The 16,664-nt window shown below is 41.0% G+C and overlaps 1 protein-coding gene across 5 annotated transcripts in view; it reads right to left on the reverse strand.

Annotated features, from left to right (window-relative positions):
- The window catches only part of KLF12 (KLF transcription factor 12), a 398,169-nt gene that overhangs the window by 60,443 nt on the left and 321,062 nt on the right, over positions 1–16,664 (reverse strand). The gene's annotated exons all lie outside the window — the stretch shown is intronic.

Raw genomic sequence — 16,664 nt, forward strand, 5'->3', positions numbered from 1 at the left:
ACCCCCAGTGTTAATCAAATGACAGATTCATTCAGTCCAACCAAAAGTTACTGACTAGCTGATCCTTGCCAGGTTTAGAAGTGGGTAAAAGTAATGTAAAACGTATGGTGTTTGCCTACGATGAGTCCCTTCTGCTACCTCTTCCCACCAGGGATACAAAGAGACAGTAAGTGCAAACTGCCTGAGTCGACTACTGGATTACAAACCCTAAAAAGCAAGATAATGAAAGAGATCAGGATATGCCACCCCAGAATATGCTACTTTGGCCTCAGGATTATTTTGAGTTGAAAGCAAGTAGGAAACGGCAGCTGTAGGAGGAGCTCTCTATTTTCCCTTTATATGCCTAAAAACCAGGACATGAATTTCCCTTTTGTAAAGGAAATTTTCCTTTGTAAAGGTGTTCCCCTCCCCCCACTTCCAATACCAGGAAGAAGAGCACAACATACAACTCTTTACTCAGACATGGTACTGAGATGAGTCTGCATAAATAACCCTTATTTACCCTTAGATTCCCGTCCCTTCCCACAATTCACCCTCCTAGAAGCTCAAACTCCCCTTTTGACTAGTCACTCCTCCACAACTTATCACTCTTTGTCAAAATGGTATATAAGATCCACATTTTTAACCACCCCTTTGAGTTACTCATCACTGAGCATTCCTGCAAGTATGCATGCTGCATGTGTAATAAATGGGTTTTTCTTCCCCCTCTTGAAGAGATTATTTAATCTTTTGTCAGTTTAACATGCAGGCCCCCAGACACAGAACCTGAGAAGATAAAAGAGTTTTGTTTTGTTTTGTTTTTCTTCCCCCACAATAACTTCATCCAAATGTCCAGGAACAGAATCTGAGACTGGGAGAGGAAAGAAGGTGAACAGTTACTTCTAGGAGAAAAGCTTTCGAGATGTGATGCTCTGCAGCTGGGCTTTGAGGAAGGCAGTCAATTCAAAAGTTTAGCTAAATAATGGAGAAGTAAAAACTACATTGTATTACAAGTTTCCAGGGTTACAGTCATCCACTGGAATAGCTTATATTTCCAAGAACTGCTGATATCTTCCAATCAGGAGCTAGCTGCTGAACCTCCACCCCTTTGTGGGTCACTCACTGGCAAGACAATATGCCCTACTTCCTGCTTCCTTGTAGCCAACTTCCTGCTTTGTTCTGTCTTTGCTGTAATTTGTGAGATCTAGGCACTTTCAGCTTGTGGTATCATTATGTCCCACACATTTCTCTCATTTACAGGAAAGAAAACAGAAATTTTATTTTATATTTTTATTTTCATTTTTTAAAGATTTTATTTATTAGACAGAGACACAGCGAAAGAGGGAACACAAGCAGAGAGAGTGGGAGAGGGAGAAGCAGGCTTTCTGCAGAGCAGGGAGCCCGATGCAGGGCTCGATCCCACCATGACCTGAGCCCAAGGCAGATGCTTAATGACTGAGCCACTCAGGCGCCCCGAAAACAGAAATTTTAAATGGGTCCTTGAGCCTTGTCAGAACCAACAGCTCCAACATTCACTAGAACCCAGTTCTCCATAGTTGTTTAGCAAGTGAAAATCACTTCAAAACAGATAATACAGTTCCAGCTCTGTAGAAGGGCTAAATGCAAACTTTCTGTAAATCCAGAGCCAGACTGCACTTTGCACTGGGAAGGCTTATTTCTTCCAACATCCCTTATTAACATTCTTTTCCTCACAGCGCTTCTCAATGGCTGCTGCAGCTGAGCTGCTCAGCACAGATTTTCTGCTCTGCATGGGGGAGGGGATGTTAATTACGCAGAAAGATGGAGAGAGGCCAGACAGCCCCTCTGCTGAACTGTCTCATTCAAGCACGGCCCACTTCCTGCTGTTTTGCAGCTACAAGGATCACCTGTTGGTCTTGGCATCTGGCCAAACTGGGGCCTAGCGGAAATGACAGACTCAGCTAGAAATGAAAGCCAGCTCATATTCCGGCACCCCAAATTGGGGAGACAGGAAAAAAACATGCAATAGAAATGCAGAAGAATTATACAAAAGGTAGCATGGCTCATTTTTTCTTCTATTTTCTTCTTGTTTCAGTCTGTCTACTTGAAATACAATCAACAAAATGGAATTATGAGCCAAAGAATATCTCCCCACTTAAATCCCCCTGACCCAAGGGACAATACAGGAAGGAAGTCCTCTTAATCTTCCCTACAGCCTCTCTAGGCTATCAGAGTCCTACTACCTAAATGAAGTTCTAAGGAGTAATAGCCTGAACACTTACGATTCTTTAATTCACTCCACATCCTTTAAATGTTTAGGTCCTGTATTTCTTCCTCCTTAACCTTCATATTTCCATTCATCATAATTCCACCAGGTGATGTTTGATGATGGAAGTATTCTCTTACTGATGCTTCTCATTCCATGTATCAGTGGAGAAAAATGGGCCTGTTTAAATTTTAATTACAATATCCTCTAGGTATTTGTATCTTTTAACAAAATTTCATTGATCCATAGATCAAATACCATACGTAGGCAATTCCTATAATGGTTTAACAGTCTACAAAGAATTCCATGACTGTGTGGAGATGAACAAATAATTACAAGGTTTCTTAAATTAAAATGGTAAAACAAGAAAGCTTTTTTCCCCCTTCTGAAAGGGGGTAAACTGATAACCCGAAGCATACTTCATGTGATAAAGGAGACCATAAGGGTTTGCATTTCTGCTCCTCCCAAATTTTATTTCTTCAAAAGGCTATGAGGTGTTTTTGTGAGCTCAGGCTATGCTGTGGCACTTCTGGCGATTGCCTCCTTTCTTTACACATATAGCAGCCAGGCAGGTAGCAAAGTCAAAACCCCAGTAGGAGAAACCACCACCTAATCTGCATGTCATGCATTATTCATGACCTCCTGATTCCTGCACCTGCATCTAGGCAGGAAGCTTGCAGGGAATGTTCATTATTCTTCTCTTAGTCTCACACAGGCTCGATTACTGCTAAGCCACTTTGTTCTGTAACTAAGGGTTTCAGGCCTTAGTACTAACCGCTGGATATGGAAAGAAAAAAAAAAATCATGCGAAAGAAAAGAGCAATTTGGCTTGTTGTGCAACACACACTGAATCCTACAATGTGCTCTTCTGAGACTGACAGTTAGTGTCTGATGGAAATGCTCACATTTGGGGATTTACATTACATGGAAAAAAGGGAAGCCATACCAGTAAGGCCATGTATACCAACTGTTCTACCGACACGCACTGACTCATTTAAGACACACAGCATGTTTATAATTGTGCCCAACACAGGGCTTAATTTAGCTTCCCTGCTTAGCATGTGAGAACTTTTAAAATATCTTAATACAAAAATGGTTCTTCCTTCTTTGGATATAAGCTCCAAAGAACCTGACCCTCAAATCTTGTATTTTAACAACTAACATTTACCGTAAATCAAGAGGATAAAATCGCCCAGTTCTTCCCAATGGTTTTATGGACCTTCCTGAATGGCTGGTGGCTGGAGGTAGGAGACGAAAGCCAATACTCAACACAAATTACTGGTTACTAATGGACCGCTGGGGAAGGATACCATCTACTTTCTTACTAACCCCACCACAGAAAAGCTATGCCAACTTGAATCCAATCTTCCAGCCCCAAATGAAATTAGGAAGATGTGGTTAAGAGTACAAACTGTGGAACCAGCCTGCCTGGGATTGAATTCTAGCTCCACCATTTAACCAAGAGTCATGCCATTTTAGGGCAAGTCACCTAACCTCTCTGGGCTTCAATTTTCTCATCTGTACAATGGAGGCAGTAATGGCAGCCACCTGCCAGGGCTGTGAGATTTAAATGAGGTTAACAGTTGTCAAGTGTTTAGAACAGTGCTTGGGACCCGGGCAGCAGTCAGTACACGTTGGCTATTATCACTAGCAGTGTTGACTGGATTGGAAAGGATGGGAAGATGAACCTGGAATATCCAACTAATTCCAGGGGACTGAGACAACAAATGGGCTTTACAGACCTGCAGTCTTAACTACCATGCTTCTATGACTTCACTAAAGGCAAGGAAGGGACAAAGAAAGATGAACACGTTTAGAGTAATAAGAACCAACTACTGTGGTTTCCAAGAGACAGCTTACTCTCTGGCATCAAATTTTTCTGTTCTTTATTAGAAGATCTATCTTCTGTTTGCTAAACTGCATAATATTTCAGTTACATCCTATTCGAGAACAAGTCAGTAATCACACCAATACAAAATCACTCCGTGAACTAACCCTGTGTGCCAGACACTACACGAAGTACATCAGACACATTATCTTATTTTATCTTCATAGGCTTACTGTCCACATTTTCTTTGAGAAAATAGACTTAGAAGAGTTAAGTAACTTGCCAGGGTGACACAGCTAGTGAACAGCAAAATTGGAACTTGAACACAGTTACGTCTGATTTTTCCTATTCTACATTATCATCCCATCCTATGAACTCATACACACTCCCCCCACACTACCCTAAAGGATGCGAAAAAGTCAATTAGCACCAGGGGCTTCAAGAAGAGATTTTGCACTTACTTAAGGCCAACTGCATATCTTATAGTTTAAGTAAATGCAGAGTGAAAGTACTAGTTTTCCTGACCTAAAATTGGCACTGGCCGAAATACTAAGCATGTGGGTACTCAAAAGAAAGGCATAGTAATATAACTACTGATCTCTCTTTAACTGCTTATGAAAATCTCTTATTAGTGCTGCTATTTAAATACATAACATACAACACATGTAAGGTTGGATGGTATAATTAATTCTAGCTACATCCACTTCCTCGCTTCCCATTTTTTCTAGAATCCAATTCAATCTAACTTCAAAGATGAAACCATCTTCATCATGGTCATCAATGGCTTCCATGTTTTCAAATCTAATGGTTAATTCTCAGTCCTCATCTTCTCAAACTTTCAGCAGCAACTGTCGAAACCGATCACTTCATCCTGAAAAGCTTCTCTGCTCAGCATCAGGGACATTCTTCTGCCTTTCCTCCTCCTATTTTTTTTCCCTTGCGTGAACCTCCTCTTCTCATTCTTTTGAACCATAAATGTTGGTGTAGCCTGGGGATCACCATCCATGTTACAACAACTCTCAGATTTCTATCTCCAGCCTGACCTCTAGATCTCCTCTGAATACTAGGTTTGGGTTTTGCAATCTTTTTTTAAAAAAAATTTTTTTTTAAGGTGTTTCTTTCCATATCTTCCCAGACATAAAAATGGCAGCACCATTCACCTAGTAGCAACGTTGGAATGATCCTTGAGTCCCTTCATGCTCATATGTTAGAAAGCCTGCTTAATATGGAGAAAAATCTGAATAAACTATAATTTCACAGACCAATAAGATATTTATTGTAGGTAATTACTCATTTAGCATGATTACAGATTTTCATTATCAAGATCATAAGAAGTCATAATGTACAAATATTTTCTATTCCTCAGTCCTTTTTTCCTATTATAATAAAATTATTAGCCCATATTTTCATCCATAAATTGTTCCAATTATTCAACATAATACACACTTTAACACCTCAGTTTACTACATTTATGGAAGAACAGATTAATCTAGAAGTAATTCCACAATTATTTGTAAATATCAGAATTTTCCTATGCACAATCACATGAAAGATCATTTTAAAGTAATTCTTGGTATTGCTTCCTTCTTACACATAGTTGTCCTGAATACAAGTTATCACAGTTACTCACGTTAGTTTGAATGTTTTTTACTGTAAAATATATACACTACACTTGACCAAATACAAATATGTGCGTGACTCCAGCGTTTAAATTGAAGTGAGCCCTATTCATTCTCAACTTTTATTAAGCTAGTGATTAGATGACCATTAGGAATGCCATCTATTTTTTAAAAGTTCTTTTTTTCCTTTCTCATTATACTGTAGTCTCTCTCTCTTCCGCAAAGCCACTGATGTTATTTTTAGAAAAGTGGCCTAACCTTAAACATCATACTGAATTAACGTTATAGATTTTTTCACTATGTACTATAACAGTATAAATTTTGTTAAAAATATACCGTTTTGAAGGGAACAACATACATTTCTGCTATACATCGACAGAATGAGGGATTCTAGAAAAAGACCATTCGGTTTGCACAATTACATCATATTAATTAATCCCAGCCTCATCTCTCAACATCTCCAACTTATTCTCTCTGTGTCAGTGACTCCGAAGATTCTCTGCCTTTTTGTTACCTGGTTAGCAGATGTTCAACTCTAAAAAGCCATCTCAAGGTGTAGGTCAACTTGCTCTCAGTTCTCACAGCACGTGTGCTTAGCGCACAATAACTGAAGATGACGTTTGTTTGTATGTTTAGTTTATTTTGTCTGTCTCTCCAAATAGACAGTATACTTCAAGGGGGACAAGGGAGCTCTTCTCTTGTGCTCACTGTCCTGTCTCTACTACCTGCCACAGAGCAGGCACTCAGTAAGTAATGACTGCGCCAACAGACCTGTTTCCCTCCTAGACTGTAACTTCTAGGATGGATGGCAATGGCTATGTTTGTCATCACTGCATCCTCAGGGCTCAGAACATAATTATTATTAGCAAATAAATGTGGGACTAAGGAGTTAATAATTGGGGCAGTCAGCTGGGCAACAACAATATCAATCTTTCCTCTACTGCTAAGAGCCATATATGTATCACTCATATCTTTAATTTAACTAACATTTATTGTGTACCTACTACTTATGCATTAATTTGAATATTAATTGGACATCTATGGTGTCAGACACTGTTCTAGGCTCTTCAGTCCTGTGAACTGTGCTGGATGAGGGAATATTCCATCCATACAAACATGATTTGACTTCAGGGAGCCTATAGTACGACCAGGAGTTTGGACAATAAATGGTCATCACGTGCAATATGATAAATGGCCATGGGAGCAGATAAAAGGGGCGTGTGAATTAATTAAGCTTCGGAGTAGGCACGAAAGTTTCCCTAGGACAATATGGAGAGGCACTGAAGGGTGGAGATGGCCTAGAGCAAAACTACAAACTGCTCTGAGTGACTAGAGTAAAGCATTTGGCAGGTCTGGATGGGTAGGAGATTATGTACTAACGGGGTCTTGATCTGGGAAGATCGTGTGTATTGTGCTAAGCAGTTAACTCAAAGAGTTAAAGGGCAATGCCCAAAGGCTTTTAAAGTTAGAACTGACACCATCAGATTTGTGTACTAGAAAAGGCAGCAGGGTAGAGAGTGGCCTGAACAGAATGCATCATTCCACAGGAAGAACCACTGGAGGCCTATGGTAAAAATGTTGCCAAAGCAGGATCGAAGATGGCGGCAGTGGGCATAGTGGAGTGGGAATGAAAAAGGAGTAAGAGGAAGACAGATACATAATAAATTAGGTGTTATCTCTGGGACTTGGTGTAAATATGTGCAAGATGTGGGGAGGCAAGGCAGAATAAGGACACAGGTTTTGGCTAACACCTAGAGCTGTGAATTGGGTGATCAGAGGAGCCAATGTAAGGAATAAAGATTATGTGTGGGGATTAAAAAAATACACTAAGTTTCTGTCCATTGCTTATACAGATCTGGGGTTCAACAGAGCATTTTACGAAGAGAGCTGGAGATGTGAGCATCCTTACCAGATAAATGGTTGATGAGCCCTGAATTTCATGGAGGCACAATTTAAGTGAGAAAAGCAGCAGGCTAAGGCCCGGACACCATGCATGACTTCTTGCATGACTTTATTTTTATTATTATTTTTTAAAAATATTTATAATTTGAGAGAGAGAGAGAGACAACAAGTGCAGGAAGGGGAGGGCAAGGGAAAAGGAGAGAAGCAGCCTCTGCTAAGCACAGAGCCTGATGCAGGGCTCCATCTCACAACTCTGATATCATGACCTGAGCCAAAATCAAGAGTCGACGCTTAACTGACTGAGCCATCCAGGCGCCCCTTTCTCGCATGACTTTAAACCTCTCTTCCTACTCATTCAGGGAATGCCAGAGATCTCCACTCATTAATAGGAAGTTGGGAGTTTCATGACTCAATTTAGGCTCCTAAGATCTCATAGCCAATATTAAGAGGTAAGACATGATCTCTTCTACCCTTCCCTTGATGTCAGAAAAGCCAAAAATAATCAATCTTTTTCCTTCAGTGTTGCCTTGGGCAGTAAGTAAATGGCCCCAACATCAACTCCATCAAGCAACCCAGAAAACAGAGTCACCCTTGACTGAACTTCTCTCCCCATACCCAGCCCATTCTCAGGCCTGTCCACTACACTGCCTCCATTCTATACACTCTTCCCGTCCACAGCCACTCACCTTTTCTAACTCCTATCTGTCTCTTAGCAGCACCACTCCCAAAATCTCTCCCAATCCACTTTCTGCACTAGAGCCACAGTAGATATATTTAAAAAGCAAATCTGTTCTTCTCGCTCCACTATCCCTTTAGTGGCTTTTCACTGCTCTTGATATAGACCTAAATCTCAACTTGGCCAAGATGCCAATGATCTGGCCCCTGCTCACTTCTCCAGCTTCACTTTCCCACAGTCACGCCCTTCCTCACACCCTGCTCTCTGTGATCCAGTCACCCTGCCTCCTTTCAGTTTCTCTCCCTCAGATCCGTGTCTCTGCATGTGTGGTTCCTTTTATTTTTTTAGTTTTATTTAAGTCATCTCTACACCCAATGTGGGGTTCAAACTCACGACCCCGAGATCAAGAGTAGCATGCTCTTCTGACTGAGCTGGCCAGGCATCTCTGTGTTGTTCCTTTTATACAAAACCTCCAACACCGCCCCTTCACCTCTGTAACTCTTCCTTGTTCTCAGCTCTCAGCTCAAATACGAATTTGCTTTTCCTGACTGACCAAACTGGACCACGTCTCTATGTTACAGACTGCCATTATTCTTTCCATTAGTCCTTCACAGCTCGTATCAGGCTTATACACACTTGTATATGTAAGTGATTATTTGATGGAGTACTTGGGTGGCGCAGTTGGTTAAGCATCCGACTCTTGATTTCGGATCAGGTTGTGATCTCAGGGTTGTGAGATTGAGCCCAGTGTCCGGGGGCTCCGTGCTCAGTGGGGAGTCTACTTAAGATTCTCTCTCCCTGGGGCACCTGGGTGGCTCAGGGGGTTAAGCGTCTGCCTTTGGCTCAGGTCATGATCCTGGGGTCCCGGGATGCAGCCTGATGCTCAGTGGGGAGCCTACCTCTCCCTCTCCTCCCTGCTCGTGCTCTTTCTCACTATCTCTGTTGCTATCCTTGTCGCTCTTTCAAATAAATAAAATCTTAAAAAAAAGAAGTGATTATTTGATGAAAAGCAGAAACTACTTCTCCTTAGTTCTCTACTATATGCCAGTAACAGGTCCTACGTCTGGTACCAAGTAGGCATATATTAAATATTGCTCTGTAAATGAAAGGAGATAATGTGATATTATAATAGTAGTCTTTTTATTTTTCTAAGATTTGTTCTTGCACTATCTGGAAAAATGAATAAGAAAATATATATAATAATATTTAATTTAATATTGATTATGTTTAATATGTATTACAGATAAAGTACAAAGTGGAAGGGATGGTCAGTGAAAAGTGATGTGGTCCGGGTGTCATCCAAAAGAAGCTTTGACCCTCCCAGGAGATGGGTTCTTCAGGTCCGCATTGGCCTGCGCCCAGCCCTGTGTGCACACAGGACCCATCCCAGGCCAGGATGCCCACGCAGACGCGTCCATCACTTCCTCACCTCTGGGGAAATTTGTGCAAGACTAGTAGACAGGGTAACGAGACTGCTGAGATTCACCTGAGGTATGCAGTTTAGTGTTGAGCCAATGAGAATTTCTTGGTTTGCATAATGGTACTATGATTATGTGAGATATCAACAATAGGGAAGCCAAGTAAAAGGTATCTATGAACTCTCTACAGTATTTTTGCAACTTTTAACTCCAAAAATCATTTCAAAATAAAACATTTTAAAGTGCTATTCCTTTGCTGGGATAATAATATAAGCAGTACAGATTGTCTAAAAATTACTTTTTCCTATTTTATTTAGTGACGTGATTTTTCCTTCTTTTCAACAGTTATGACCGCTAACATTCATTCTATATGCATTGATAAACACAGAGTATATGTGCGTACACATTCTTGTACACCTTTTTTTTTAAGCAAACAAACTCATCGATTAATTCTACCACTTTGCCATATCATGGTTTTTACATGCATTGGGTACAGAATTACTAACAGCAGGAATGTTGAAAAGTGGTAGAAAGAAAGGAGTAAAAGAAAAAGAGAAGACCCATTAAAAGGTTAATAGAAATAATGCCATGATGAGATTCTGGGCGGGGGTTGGATTTATATAAGGTCTAGAGAGCAACAACTTATATTGTGGAACTGACATTTATCCAGGTGACACAGATTCCCCAATTCCTGCTTTAACCTGAGATACCCTGATAATTGCTTCAATTTTCCACTTCATTTTGCATGTGTATAAGTCTGATGTATTATTTTTCAGGGTTCCGCATACGGTGCACTGTGATTCCTGTCCTTTAACATGTGAACAGAAATCCTTTGATTTCGTCATTAGTGCGGACTGAGTTGGAGGAATTTCATGAATTGAAAGACATACTGATTGGTAGTTATTCTATTAGTCACACTAGTAATGTCTTTTGTTTAGTGTGCTCTGTAGAGAAAGAATAGTAAGCAGCTGAAGAATCACTTCAAACGCTTTTACTGCCTCTGGTCGCATTAATTTTGAGATACCTCATTTAGGCTAAAAAAAGAGGCAAAGCTAAACTATGTAATATGGGCTTTTTGTCACCCCAAATTGGATCTATTACAATTTAGCATTCTCTCAAGAAGGTGTTATAGCTCACAGGGCTGTACCATTTTCTTCTTTGAGTAGGACAAAATTTTACATCATTTCGTTCACAAGCATAATGAAAACGGCATATACTAGACTCTAAAGATGATAAGCCATCTCTAAGGAAAAAAATGTAGCTTACATTTCACTGACAGTAAAATTTCAAATGCCAGAAAGACCCCAATCTGGTAATTATATGTAACCATTGTCTTTAATTATTTTAAATAATGTGCTTAAAAGAAATGCACGTACATATTTGTGTGTCGGTGTGTGAATCCTGATATGCTTTCCTCTAAGTGGACACCAAATAAATCAAAGGCAATGGTATCCAACAGACGAATTCAGCACAAATCATAGAGGATGTAGAGCTGTAGAGGATGCTCTCTTACTGCCAAAACTGATGGTCAAGAAGCTTGGATGACTTTAAGGCAAAGGAGCCAGGAACTGATCTCCTAGCTCATGCAGAGACACTTCATTTCAGAATTTGGCATTTGAGGTCAAGAGCTGCCAGACACATCAATCAATACCCACAAGGCTAAAGGTGCCTGTGGAGATTGGCAAGGAGTTGGTGAAGTATCACTCCTCAGCTCACCAATAGGATCGGACAAATAGCAATGCACCCACCATATAGGCACTTCCAAAATGCACCAGGCCCTCTACAAGCGATCGACATCACTTCCCCCAGTTAGTTCAAATTCGCCATTCCCTTCTCAGCCCCAGTGCCAATCACCAGTATTCTCTTTCCTCTGCTTCCTGCAGCACTGGTCCAAGAGGCTACAGGGTTTCTCTGGCAGAAACATGTATTGGCTGTTATTTTATTAAATAAATTGGGCAAATCAAGGCATAGCCGGTTTACTTATTTGGTTATTTCTGAATTTGATATCGATCACAACATCATTGTTCTGGTTGTTTATGAAAGCCCCCTACTGTGATTGAAAAAATGATAGAGGAAAGAACTGATTAAAAAGTAGCATTACTACGTTCACAGCACCTGCCAACCACTTCAGATAAGAGTCAAGTAATCTAAGATACGGCCTCTGACCTTTAAAAAAAGACTGTTGTCCAATTGAATGAGTATCTAATAGCACTGGAGAGGTTAAATAGTAACAATATACGGTTAAGAATAAGTTCCAGTTCTCCAAATGAAAGATACAGTTATAACAAAATAATGGAAACACTATTTCCAGAGAGAAGAGGAGAGAAAAACCGTCAAGCTGATGATAGGAGAGGTGGGCCGGGTCTCACAGGACAGCGTGGAGAAGCGGCTAGGTGTGCGGTGAGGAAAGCATGAGCAAGCAGCAAGAGGCGGGGAAGATGAGTAGAGCACGCGACCACCGCAGCTGGAGGCAGGAGTTCACGTAGAAGGGTGCAGCCCAGAAGGTGGAATGTCTGAGGGCTGGTGACAGATGTCTGGGGATTTCTGGCTCTGGAAAGTGCAAAGCTGCTGGAAGAGTTCATTCCAGAGGAGTAATGTTGCTGCGTAAGAATTCATCTGCGAGCGGTGTGTCGAATGACTAAAAGTGAGGAAGACTAGCGTCAAGATAATCTTGGTGATACGGCCATGGTTCACCTGTAAAGGGACAAAAGTCTAAGCCAGAGCGGTCCTGAGGGAAGGGGATGGAGTGAACAGAAGAGATGAGATGTAAGAACTGGCAAAACCTAGTGACACTGGAGAGAGGAAGGTGAAGGGAACACTAACACATTGAGAGGCTTCAAGAACAGAAGGAAATGTGGTTTTAGTTTTACGCAGCTGCAAACGAATGACTGCAATTCAGGAGGGCAGATGTCGCGAATGGATCTGATGTCCATAAACATGGCAACAAAAGCTGCAGCTGAAGAAGAGGCTGAGGGTGTCTGCTCCAGGGGCGGGGACGGGGGCGGCAGGGGCAAAGGAAGAATAAAGGAGTTGGAAGGAAAGCCCGTGAGCTACGGGGAAAACCAGTAGGAAAAAGACCCAATCAGAAGTAAACACAGTCCCTGTCAAATTTGGCAAAAGGGATGAGAGAACTGAGAAATGATGATTAGAGTGGGTCAATTAGGCACCATCGTAAGAACGGACTTTTGGTAAAGCTACAAAAGCGATGGAGCCAGGCTCTAGCTTGTTAATGCTTGAGATTGAGGATAAAGCAGAGAATGCTGGGTGATGTCTGTTTGAGAGGCTTTTCCATGAAAAATAGAGAAAGAGCTAGAATAACCAGTTGGGACAAAATAGTAACTTGATTGTTCTTTCTCTTTTTTTCTTAAGAAAATGGAAACTAAAGGGAGCCTGGGTGGCTCAGTTGGTTGGGTGTCTGCCTTCAGCTCAGGTCATGGTTCTGGGGTCCTGGGATCGAGCCCCGCAGCGGGCTCCCCGCTCGGCGGATGATATAATAAAAACATATATATTTGGTCTTTGCTTGAGGTTCCTGGCACAGAGCTCCTAAAACCCTTGCAATTTCCTGAGCGATCACAGTAGCTTTTGTTACAAGTCCCTTTAACTACATGTGAGTTTATGCTAATGGAGCCCCCAGACGGCTTCAGCATGAGGCTGGTCACCAGAGAGACCAAGCATGCGATCAGTAGGTTAGAACTTTCAGCCTCACCCTGTGTAGGGCAGAGGGGCTGGACACTGAGTTCAATCACCAATGGCCAGTGATTTCATCAATCACACCTATGTAATGAAACGTCCATAAACACCCCTGAATGACAGGATTTGGAGAGCTACCTAGTTGGTGAACCCCCAGACATGCTGGGAGGATGGTGTGCTGGGATGGGGCATGGAGGCTCCAAACCTCCCTATCTCGTCCTATGTGTGCCTGTCATTTGGCTGTCCCTGAGTTGTAGCCTTTATAATAAACTGGTAATAGTAGGTAGCACTTTCTTAAGCTCTGTGAGTCTTTCTAGCAAAATACCGAACTTGAGAGGGGGTCCTGGGAACCCTCAAACTTACAGTTGGCCAGTGCTCAAGGACTGAGTCCCTGACCTGAAGGGACTGTCCTAACTTGGGACACTTAGCGTCAGACTGAACTGAGGGGCGAGACACCCCATTGGCATCATGGGATCGGAGAATTGTTTGTTGTTTGAAAAAACAACCACACAATATATTATCCAAACAATTTTATATTGGGCTTTAGTCATACTCCTATTTCCCATGTGTGCTGGCCAAATATGAGAATAATGCATATAACACCACTGTCAACAAGTGAGCTTAAGATTTTTGAAGACTGTAAATTAAACTGTCTTTTAGAAATTCCCCCCAAATTTTTGCTGAGGCTATCTTCCCTCAATCATCATTATTAGAAAATGTGGAAGGACAAATGACCATAAAATGGAATTAACCCATATTTTATCTACCAATCCTGACACTCTCTGTTAAATAATCAAGAGAAACTGAATTTACAAGATCTGATTAGAGCAGTTTGCTTAAATTTCTAGTCCCAGATTAAGTGCAGATGTTATACAAAATAGGTTAGGTCTGGAAATTGCCCACAAATACATCCTTATTATTTAGCGTTCTTTTTGCTTTAAAAAAAAAGAAAGGAAGAGTCTTCCCCAGAGTCCCTGAGATACATGCAGAAAAGAAGAAGAATCAACCTAGAAAAGAACAGAAAAAAAAATCACATGCTTGTACTAAACAACAACACACAAAGTACAGGCCTAAAAACTATACATGACCAAACAGGAAAGTAGAAGTATCGTGACCAAAAAAAAAAAAAAAAAAAAAGATAAAATTAAAATAGAATTCTTACATTCCTGCCCTGGAGATTTAAGAAAGAAAGCATTATGATTCAGTTAATTATACAAAAGATAAAATTACAGTCCAATATTTGAAAAATAAGAGTTAATTGAAAGGACTTTTTAGTTTCTATTCTTTTGCAGGTCCAGTGCTACGCATTAGTAAGGTAAAAATGCACAGAATACGGCCTCCACCCTGAAGGACTTTCCAGGCTAGAGAGCTCAAGCATTATAGAGATTGCATGGAAGGGCGTCACGGTGCATGGTTGAGTATAGACTCTGGACCAGATACCTGAGTTCAACCACTACTAGGTTCTACCACTTACTAGTTGCATGGTTTATGGGTAACAGATTTAATCTTTATGCCTCAGTTTTGCCATCTTTACAGTGGGGGGTACTCACATCCTCTCATTCAGAGCAATGCTTGAGCACAGCATGTGCTAGACAAGTCTGAGCTACCATGATGATCTTGTCCTTGCTTACTCGAGTCCCCATGTTGTAGTGATGGTGTCTGCTCTGGGCCCCATGTCTTGGTGTCTCATTTTCCTCTTCAGCAAGGGCAGTAACTAGTGAGAGGATTCTACATCTCTGGGTATTTGGTACAGGCTAAATGCTAAGAGACTACAATAAAGACTGTCTCAAAACAGCCAGCTTCCAATTTGTACATAATTAGGGAAATTCATCATAAAGAAATGTAAAAGCTTAATTTTTGAATAAAAGGTAGTTAGAGGGCACCTGGGTGGCTCAGTCGGTTAAGTGTCTGCCTTCGGCTCAGGTCATGATCTCAGAGTCCTGGGAAGGAGCCTCACATCGGGCTCCCTGCTCTGCAGAGGGTCTGCTTCTCCCTTTCCCTCTACCCCTCCCCTGGCTTTTGCTCTTTCTCTCTCTCAAATAAATAAATAAAATCTTTAAAAAAAAAAAGGTAATCAGAGTTTTGCAACATCCTGTCAAACAGCAAGATGTATGCAAATCACTGTAACCACAGTAGGCTGCATTCTATATGAATCCCAGAATAAGCAGAAGTTTGGAAATTAAAGTTATACCAACTAATTATCTGACTAATTATCTAATTAAAGTTATACACACATTATCTGATTTGGAAGTATGACCCAGTGGTTGCAAGGTGACTTTAGTTTCTTTTTACTTTTGAGTCCATCCATTTTCAAATTTGGTGTTGACTGCATTTCAGATGAGTGGCTGGCATGGGAATTAAAGTTTACTGGTGGCAGGCGCCTCTAATTTGCCCAGTGGTCTCCTAACTGTGGCTGTGTTTACAAAAGAGCCATCAGTCTGGGCAGGGCAAAACAGGACAGTCATTTGGACTGATTTAGTGTATTCTGTATGCTGAGCGGTGCTGAAGAGCAGGGACCTTAAAATTCTCTTCCTCTCACATATGTATCATTATGCTAAACACATGCCTGCTCCCCTGTTTGAATCAGTCATACCATGCAAAGCAAATCATGGATGGATTAAATCATGGCTTTTTTAGGTAACAGCATGACCAACATAAAGGTTCAAGGGTTTCAAAAATAGAGTATTTCTATTTTGCCAATGTGAATTACAATGGAATGCCAGTGAAGTCTCATTAGGGTTTGTATATGCCCTACCTTTTTAGCTTGACCATGAATTAATTCACAAGTAGGCAATCTGGAAATACACTTATTTGCACGATATTAAATTCAAATTATGCCATCCTGTTTTTCCTATTATCCTTTATAAAATCTTAACATCGTTGTGAACTTTTAACATGCTCTGCTTTGTAAACCCTACGTAAGTCTAACGCAGATGTATCCTCAGTATTAGCTATCTTATGTTAAATCTCTATATGTTTAGGGATGCTAATTCCAAACCACCTTCAATGTAACAAGCTCCCAGAATCCTGCTGCATTTCATTGGAAGCCCAACAGCATTTTTAAAACAGACACCAACATTTTTATTTCTGATAAGAAATGATTTAAATGAAAAGAGGGGGAAAAAAATCACAATTTCTGTGGCTTCTTTCACAGCTTAACCTTTACAACGGGTGGTCTACATCTGACCCTAATTCTTTTTTCTTTTAAGATTTTATTTATTTATTTGAGAGAGAGAGTGAGAGAGAGAGAACACATGAGAGGGGGGAGGGTCAGAGGGCGAAGCAGACTCCCCGCTGAGCAGGGAGC

This window comes from Eumetopias jubatus, unplaced genomic scaffold, assembly GCF_037043125.1.
Source record: "Eumetopias jubatus isolate StellerSeaLion01/CBP00866 unplaced genomic scaffold, mEumJub1_p1.0 scaffold_3, whole genome shotgun sequence".
In the NCBI taxonomy this organism is placed as follows: Eukaryota; Metazoa; Chordata; class Mammalia; order Carnivora; family Otariidae; genus Eumetopias; species Eumetopias jubatus.